The sequence below is a fragment of the Pyrgilauda ruficollis genome, unplaced genomic scaffold (assembly GCF_017590135.1).
Source record: "Pyrgilauda ruficollis isolate IOZ18807 unplaced genomic scaffold, ASM1759013v1 scaffold146, whole genome shotgun sequence".
Classification (NCBI taxonomy): Eukaryota; Metazoa; Chordata; class Aves; order Passeriformes; family Passeridae; genus Pyrgilauda; species Pyrgilauda ruficollis.
The window spans coordinates 189272-198652 of NW_024513210.1; the positions used below are offsets into that span (position 1 = coordinate 189272).

General features: G+C 41.6%; 1 long non-coding RNA gene across 1 annotated transcript; it reads right to left on the reverse strand.

Moving 5' to 3' along the window:
• Window positions 1-5608: 5608 nt before the first annotated feature.
• LOC121349852 lies at window positions 5609-8071 on the reverse strand. The gene is made up of 2 exons (XR_005954612.1): window positions 6066-8071; window positions 5609-5812 (listed from the first exon to the last, which is right to left on the reverse strand). It is a non-coding gene; the product is annotated as an uncharacterized LOC121349852 (long non-coding RNA).
• Between the last annotated feature and the right edge of the window lie 1310 nt (window positions 8072-9381).

The following is a 9381-nucleotide window of genomic DNA, read 5'->3' on the forward strand; positions in this document are numbered from 1 at the left end:
ATTTACTATGTACAACAACAGAAATAAGTAAAGAGATCTCTGCTTTAAGATGTATCTGTTAATATGTGATTCAGACATCTTGGGCTCGGGTTTTTTTTTTTCCTATGTTTGTGTTTCCAACTCTCCATTAAGTTAATGGGTCCAAAGTGAAGTTGGCAAAATAAGATCCAGTCCAGCACAGTGAGAAGTGACTTAAGGACATTGGAATTCCCCTCTTTCACCTCGGAAGATGCCATTCACGCACCAGGCATTGGTAGGTGCCTGTGACAAAACCACAGCTGGAAACAGACACAACTGGCAGCTCTTCTGACATGCCAGTGAGAAAAACAAACCCTGCTGGCCCACACCCTCTCCGTGCAAAAGACAAGTGCAGGGTTAGGATAGGTTTTATCAGAAGTTCAGTGACAGGGGACATTGCAGCCCTGAGGAGGTGTATCCAAAACTCTGGGAGGGTTTCCAGAAGCAATGGGGAAGACAGGAATTGTAGAAAAAGCTTCCAAGGGTAGGATTGCATATGAGCATGAATTTCACCTCTCTGAAAGCACTTCACCATTCTGGGCTCACAACAGCAGCTTCCAAATCCCTGAGAACCAGCTTGCTTCTCATCCTCACTGTTCCAGCTCCTAAGGGTTACATCTGTTAAAGGACACTTCCAAAAACACGTAATTAAAAGATGCTGAACTCCTCCAGGCAACCAAAGCAACACATTATGACCTGCTTGCCAACTCTATACAAACAAAACAATGCACCACAGTCTGTTCTGCTCCAAGGGATACTGAATGCAGTGACATTAAACACCAATCATGTGGGCTAAAGGAAAAGATGGAAATTTAATCAAAAGTTGATGGCTACGACTAGCAATTTTGCAAGACTTGGATGCCTTAAAAACATGTTCAAAAATGGGTCTGCGGTGTCCTCAATGCTAAATTCCTGGTGCTGCACCCTTGCTTTTGTTGCTGGCATCTTCATCTGCACATAGCTCACTGAGGGCTCCATTTGTGACAAAGAAAATGCACCTGAGCCTGGGCAGGTGGGTCCCTGCTGCCCTTCCTGCTACTGAACAGTTGCTCAAGAACAAACATTTCTACCTGCAAATGTGTTGTGACTCTGGCAGTAATTCCCTACAGGAAGGTGAAAAACAGGATGCATGCAAAGAATAGTGGCCAGCCAACAGACAGAATTCTGGCTGTTTTTCATCTCTTTCCATCCAATGGACTCTACAGCATAATGGATAGCTGTCACTGCACCATAGATGAGTTACAACTCGTAGCTACTGACGTGCTCTTTTCCTGTGTCCTGTCACATTCGTCATCTGCTTTGGCTATTTGCCTTCCAGAGTAGGCTCATCTTTGGTACAGTCTATCTAGAGTAAGACATGCTGAATGCCAGCTTCATCTCAATTAGTAACTAAACTTCCAAGGAAACACAGCTAACTCAGATGGTGTAAAAACCAGCAGGGGCTCCTGCAAAACTGCCTTGCACAAAGGGACATTAACCACAAAACTGAGCAGAAAAATGTAATTCTGTGCCCCAACCCCATCCTTTCAGATGAGATAACAGATACACAGATATCTTTAAAACAGTGGCCAGTCTCAAGACCTTAATTTGCTTGCAGGAGAGAAATCTGAAACAGTTAAAAACTGTTGACCTTGGAAATTAGAGTAAAAAAAGCCTCCTACCAAATTACAGTGCCAAAAGGTATCTCAGTAGAGCAATGGGAGGAACAGGAATAGAGTTTGGACAGGAAAGCATCATTAGGAACCAATCTTATCCCTTTGCTTCCACACCAGTCACCTGCATCTAACAAAGGCTGGACTCCTTTAACATCTCCCACCTGAAACGGCTCCATGTGACAACTGATGGTATCAGAGCCAGCAGTGTTATAACAGAAAGTTGCACACATACCCCTGACTAAATCTGGCAATTCAGATACTGAAAGCACTTTCTTTCCTTCCCTCTACTGGGCCTCCTCTCCTGTTTCAAGGGTTGCTTGTTCCAGAGTGAAGTCTCATAACTGGGCTGCAATTCTTTATTTCCATTCACTGCTCACAAATTCAGCTGTTTTCAAAATACATGAGCTGTTACTAAGACTGGGCTAAGACGAGAAATCCCCAATCCAGGACACAGAAGTATTCAGGCTGCAGAGAGCACTTTGAATGATTCTGAGAGTACTTCTTCCCTCAGAGTCTTACCTTGCATATAGGACCACAGAAAGTTGTGCAGAGGGATGTTATAGGGAAGATTAGGCAGATATTCTTCCCTGTGACATGGCACTGTCCACAAGTCTGGAAAGAAGGCACTAGAAAACTGTAGATATTGGTTTTTTATTTTTCCAAAAGCCCAAGTTCTCCTTCATCATCATCCTGCCTCATTTCCACAGAAATGTGGCTTCTGGTCCATTAGTGACATCACAGCTGTAAGGGATACTGACCCTTCCTTCCCCGCATCCTCTACCAATACTCTTAGAGACAACTGTTGTTACTGTTCAGCTGCTGAGCATGGTTACCAGGAATGCTAGAGAGCAGCCTCCCAATTTTTCCCTTCGAAGAACATCACTGTATCGCTATCTTTTTCTCCTGAATCTTGGGAGCTGTAGGGAAACAGCAGATTCTTCCCTAGAGACAGCTCTGGCAGCTGCTATATATGCCCTCCAGGAAGGAAAAGATAAGCAGAACTAGAAGGAAGACTTTTGCCTTCATTAGAAATCTTGAGAAGTGTAGTTATAAAATATACAAATTATTTTTTTTAATTAAAATGCTGAGAAAAATATGGAGGTGTACTCCATCTCTGACAGAAACTCTTCCTAATGTGTTTAACATGATTTTGGAGCCCAGTACGACTTACTCAACTCCCTTGCACCAACTGGGATAGTAGATCCAAAGCAGATGAGGGCAAACATTCAGGAGACCAAGGAGCTCGCCCGGATCTCAGCCCCAGACCCGTGCAAAGCACAGAAGAGCACAGCAGCAGTGACCTGGTGATCGCTGATCTCCATGATCAGCCCAGGTCCAGGCTGAAGTGCCCAAGCCAGGAAGCAGTGTAGGGGTGAGCTCATCAGCCTGTGCTTATCAGACTGGCCTGTGCACCACCAGCTAAACTAAGGGGGTCAGTGCAGGGGAAAGAAGCACACAGCGGCAGCCTCTCTCCCAAGGATTCCACCCTTGAGGCTTTTGAGTGACCCGGTCACTGCATTGCACGCTCTCCCTTCTCAACATTACCATCGCAGCAGGGCAGCCTCCAAAGCACCGCGTCTGGAAAAATACTGGAGTGATGACAACATGGGATGAGAGCGGCAGAGAGATGATGATGTGATGTCTGATTCCAAACCTAGATTTTGCAGAGCACCTAGAGGTAAATGCACAGTGATAAACCAAGTTGTCTAGACAGGGAAAGAGTGGATTGGAGAAGCAACCAAGGTGATAAGGCAAAATATAAGGAAAACGACCCAGAAAAATAAAAGAGGACAGTGGTCAAGACATAGCTGTCTGTTTACATCATGCACCACTGGGAATGCAGTCCAGACAAGTTACAGAGGTTTTCCAGATCTAATGCTAAACAAAATTACAACCTCTCTCCAAATCTGGCCTCAATACAAATATACCCCACCCCAAGATCTCATCACACTAAGCAAAGCAGAGTTTTACAAGGACTCAATTTCTGTAGCTGGCACAACAGTGCAATTCCAATTAATAGGAAATGCAGATGTGCAAAAGGAACTGTCTACACCCTGATCATCACAGCACAGGTCAGTGTTATCATTACTGAACTATTATTAATGTTTTCACTACACTGTACAAGTAATATCAAAATATTGTATCATGAATATCCAACTACTATTTAATTGTTGATACCCAGTACTTAAATTCAAAGGAAGATAAAAAAGACAAAGGAAAGCAAAACGTTACATGACACCAACAGATTCTTCACCACAGCTCTTGAATTTGAGCTTTTAAGTGAGGTACATGAAGACATGGATTGCAGGACCAATCCCTCTCGACAAAGATAGATAAATGAGTGTAAAAGCCATGAACCTTCTCCTCAGTATTGCAATTTGCTAACTTTCTCTGACTACTAAGACTTTACACAGTGATAAATTTGTTTTAATTTCTATTTTACTTCTAACAGGCTGTGAAACAGCAAAAGGAAATGTGTAGTAACAGAGCATTTCTCACTCTGAAAAAAGGAAAACACACTTTTAGAGTAATACAAAGAATGGTTATCTGTGGTAGACACTGAGTAAGAAATATTTTTAGGCTACCATATGTGTGTGTGTGCTTGGGACAAGGATAAAAACATGTGGGGCCAGTTAAGAGCAAAAAAAGACCGGGGGGGGAAAAAAAAAAAAGAAAAAAAGGAAAAAAAAAAAGACTATGAAGGCAGGAGGAGCAAACTTGAGGCAGCAGAACAGAGAACACTGCTGAACACCCACAAAAAAATAAGAGAACTGAAATACATACAGGGCCTGGAAGCAGCTTAGCAAGATGGGATATATGAAACTAAGAAGGAATTTAGAAAGTTCTCAGCTGTTCTACCTTTTAAGCATGAAATATTAAGGCAGAAAAGCACTTAAGGAAGCATTAGCACATGCATCAGCACACAAACAGGCACTGAAGCACAAGAGATGAAATGGCCATTACTGCGTTGGGGCAGCCATTCCACCTGCTCACAGAGGAGCAGGTGACACACAGATCTGCAAAATCAGATCACACTGCCAGAGGAACGGTGTGACAAGAGATCTGCAAAAAGTCCAACCATAAACTGCAGCTACTGGAGCAAAGGCATAGCTGCAGACAGGCTACCAGCCACATTGCTAGGTTACATTCACATGTGAATTACTAGAACAAGCACACAGAAAACAGGAATTAAATGTACATGAAATGAATACCCATTAAAGAACAGGAAGAATGTCAAGGATAAGAGGTGTTTACTGATAATGTACCAACTCAGCATCTTGCTTCCCTTTTTTGCTTCACTTTTATAAATTTTGTACAAATTTCAAGTAGGCACATCATGGAAATGCCATCAGTGTGTGTCTAATTCTTTACAGTGCTTCACTAACAACAAACCAAGAGAGCCATGTGCAAGATCTATAATCCATGGTAAGATTAGCTGTCCGCAGAAACAATCGATAGTAAGAATGTCCATGTCTATAGCAAGCCCTGTCACTGTGGCTTCAAAATGCAAAGGCACATTAGCTCTGGCAGGTTAACCAAGTTGCTTCTCTTTTTCTCTAGCAGTCACTAAGATGACCATGAAGCATAGCATCATCAGTATGGTGACTTCACTTTTGAAACTCAGGAGACTTGTATCCTCAGTGACTTAGGTGAACTTGTAACGTGACTGATAAAACCAAAGTCCTGATGCTAAAGTTTCTAAGGCATTTGGGAAGATTATTCATGTCAATATAAAGCATTTAGAACTCTTAGGAATTAAATTCCTGGAGGAAAAAAAAAAAAGGTTAATAAAGTGAAGAATATCCAATAGGTTTTACTCTTCTGGCTTAGCTGCAGCTTTGATACAGTATCAACAGACTTCTCAAGTTAACCAGCCCTTCAAGAAGGGGGAGAGGGTGCAAAAGGTACCAAAAAGAATCTCACACTCTCATGAATTACAATTCAACTTTTTTATTCAATTCTCCAAGTTAGTGGGACAGGGATCATCACGACTGTTAACACCACATGTGGACATCACTCCATTGCACACCCCTGCTGATCCATCCTTTCTTCCCCCCTTCTTTGTGAAGGAGGCATTATCAAAAGGCTAAGTGTTCCCATGAGAGGCAAGAGAAGACCTGCTGCTGCTGTAGAAAAACCTAAAGAAATAAATCAGTGAAAAAGTTAGTCTTTGCTCCAAAATATGAGTATCAGAAATGCAAGCAGACATCATAAAATAAAATCTCTGTATCCAGCACCCATCTGGCTTCTCTGATAGCTGCAACACAGACACACCAAGGACTAAGCCATGGGTACCAAACTCCTCTTCTGACCTTGGAAAACGCCTTTCCAGGTCAAGGAGTGAGATGCAGTGTGAGTTGTTTTCTGGAGATAAAATCTAGCTCCTGTTACCTTTCCAGTGGGTAGAGTTCAATCTCTGCACCTGGTGATCCAGCATCTTCCACACGCCTTAGATTCCTGGGGAAATATTTCATGTGGAGGAAAAATTGTGTAAAAGTTTAGCAAAGTCAAACTGCAGGTTTTTCCTGCCTAGTTCTCCCACTGATAAAACTTCAGTACTTGCCATCCAGTAAACAACCATTTCCATCTGGGCATGGACAAGCATTCCTATATCCATTACAACTGCACTACCCCTCCCGTACAATGTTGTAAAGGTTGGTGGGCAGGGTAACCTTAACATTTGTGTTGTTTCTGTTGCCTTGTGTTGGTTAGATGCATGGGAAAATATACACACAACCACACGGAGTTTCCTCCCAAAACTCACAAAATGCAAGTTTCAGGCCTAATGCACAATACCACTGAACAGAAAGAATCCAGAGAATAAAGACTACCAGGCAGTGCTCTCTACAGTAGCAGCAAGGAGGGAAAACTGCACACATCCTCTTGGACAAACCACACTTGTTGTAAATGAAATATTTACCAATCTGAAATATATACTGCTGCACAGTCAGTGTGGCATTCCCATTCTTCATGAAGGTGTAACTGAAACATTAATCTGGACTCCTGACCTTCCACTACATTGGTATGACAGAACCAAAAGGATAATTGTGCATACAGCTACTGCTTAGGCTTCTTTCTCTGCTTCAGAGCACCTTCCCATTCAGTACATGTAACACCATGGACAGTTCTCACCTCTTCAGTTCCTCTCTCCCCAAAATGTAACTATTTTACAACACAGATAAACTAAGCATCAAGGAAACTCAGCAGTGTCACTGGTTCCGGGAAATCTGCATAGAAGGACATGGCTGGCCAAAGAGGTAGCAACAACTGAGTTACTGGCTTATGTAACATGTCCCTCCCTGTCCAACAACAAATGATAATTTGTACAAGAGGGATTGTCCTAATAAATTCAGGAAATTAGCACATATGCCTGGAAATTTACAAATGTGATAAATTAATTAATTATTTAATTTTATATATTACAATAGTGAATGAGGTTCACATTGAACATGAGGAGGAATTTGTTCACAGGACTGTCAAACATTGGAACGGTCTGCCCAGGGAGGCGATGGAGTCACCATCCCTGGAGGTGTTTGAGAAAAGACTGCATGTGACACTCAGTGCCATGGTCTACCTGACAAGATGGTGTTTGTTCCAAGGCTGGGACTTGATGGTCTCAGAGGCCTGTTCCAACCTAACAGATACTGCGATTCTGTGAAATCAGTTTCTTGCTACTAGAACGCTTTATTGAAAAAAATTCCAATGACCTTTTAATAAAATATTTATTTTTCGTTCCTGTATTAAAAACCTCAATTATATTGTAATTTGTCTAACACAAAAATGCTTTTTCTTAGCTGTTCTGCTTCCTATAGAAATGGATAACAGTATTACATATTTAACTGACCACAGTTCCCTCCTTCCAAATAAGCAAAAGTATCTATTACCTTAAGACAGAATACTGTACATAGCTGCATACAACAACCTGCCTCCAAATAAAAAAGCAGACACAGAAATTCACATAAATCTTTTATAAGCCCTTCATGCACAGACTTGGCAGAGCTTAATACAGACATATTACTATGCAGACTGTATATTCTAGTAATACTTGTACTGTTTCTAAAGGGAACAAAGGAGAGGCTCAGAAATACCTTGAAAATGCCTAGCATGGGTGCAATGTGAATTTTAACTTTTTTATCAGCCTAATCCATCACCTACTTTTCAGTCAGCATGAGGAACCTGTTCATTTCCTCCTTTCACAAATATTACCCCTTGCCTGCCTGTAAAAGTCTATGACAAGAATGGAAAATAATCTATCTTCAAACCTCTACCACATCAAAGCAGCAGAAAACAGGATGCTTTGGGGTATGTCACATCTAAAAGAAAAAACAAAACCAGAAGTCTTTTGTACTGACAGACACATGGAGAACCATGGAGGATCTGGAAGTGTTCTAAATGCCTTCCTGTTTACAAAAAAAAAAAAAAATTCTTTCCTGACCAGTGACTAAGTCACCTTGGTCTCTGCTCATCAAAAAGCTCATATACATTTATGTGCCTCTCTCCTACTGCACTGAGAAGCAGCAGTATCAGGCCCATGTCCAGGGCCAGAGGAACACCCTTCTTCTCAAATGCTACTGTCATGTAAACTCAGTGCAGTAACACCTTTAATCCACATGACCCCCCATGCAAGTAGGCAGGTGCTACAGTTAGTCCGTGCATCAATGGAACCTTCAGCTCTTCCCCCCAAGATCCAGTTCCCAAAGGCCAGTATGCCTAGCATGTATTGCATACGGAAAGTCTGGTGAGATTCCTCCTTACAGCAACAGCTGGGAATGCTCAAGATCAGCAAAAGCTGTTTTCCTGCCTCATTTCTATCTCTGATGACAGACTGACATAGGCTTCAGATTCCTTTGCTTCTACTATCAGAAATTATTTCTCTTCATCACATCTCCAGCCTAACTGGATTTAAAACCCTTTCTCTATGAGCTTCATCTCACATACAGACTTTGCTCATTATTATATTCAACAAGATTCCAATCAATTCTCTATCCAAAATATTTTCCATTTTGCACATGCAATCTCATTTCACTCTGTAAAAATTCAGTTCTGGGATTTCCAGCCTGTGGTACACAGAATACTTTCAAAGGCTGTACGGTAACTAAGAAGCTAAAGAGAAAAGCACACCAGTTGTCCACGGTCCTAAGTGGTACCTGATGTGCACTGGAGACTATTTAACTGCTTAGATATCAAAATTCAGATCCAGCTTAGCTCCTGTATGTAAGTGTTGTTCCTGATTTTAGTGTGACTACCCCAGGTAACAAGAGAAAACAGAATTTGGAATTTACCAACTAATAGTTAGCTGCAAATGAAGTAGAAAATTTATGAAAATACAAAGCTACTACTGTATTCTGCATATTAGTATATATGCTGACACAATTCCTTTTTCCCAATCCACTTGAACATGTTTCTCCATATTATCAGCTGATCCAGATTCAAATTTCTCCTATGTCAAGCAGTTCATCAGTGCTTCTTCCAGTGCTCTCTCTCCTCTTATTTTCTTTTCAGAAGGAGTAGTCATCCTACTAGAGAGTCAACATTTTAGTCTCTAGCAGGAGAATTACTTAGCGTGGAGGTTTTGTTACAGTGGAACATTCTGATGACATCTGCAACAATAAGTATTTATGGTGTCTACATCAGTGGTCCCCATACAGGAGTCCACACTCCCCAGGAAGCTTTGCAACACAATCTGTAAGGCTGCACGGTGAAAATG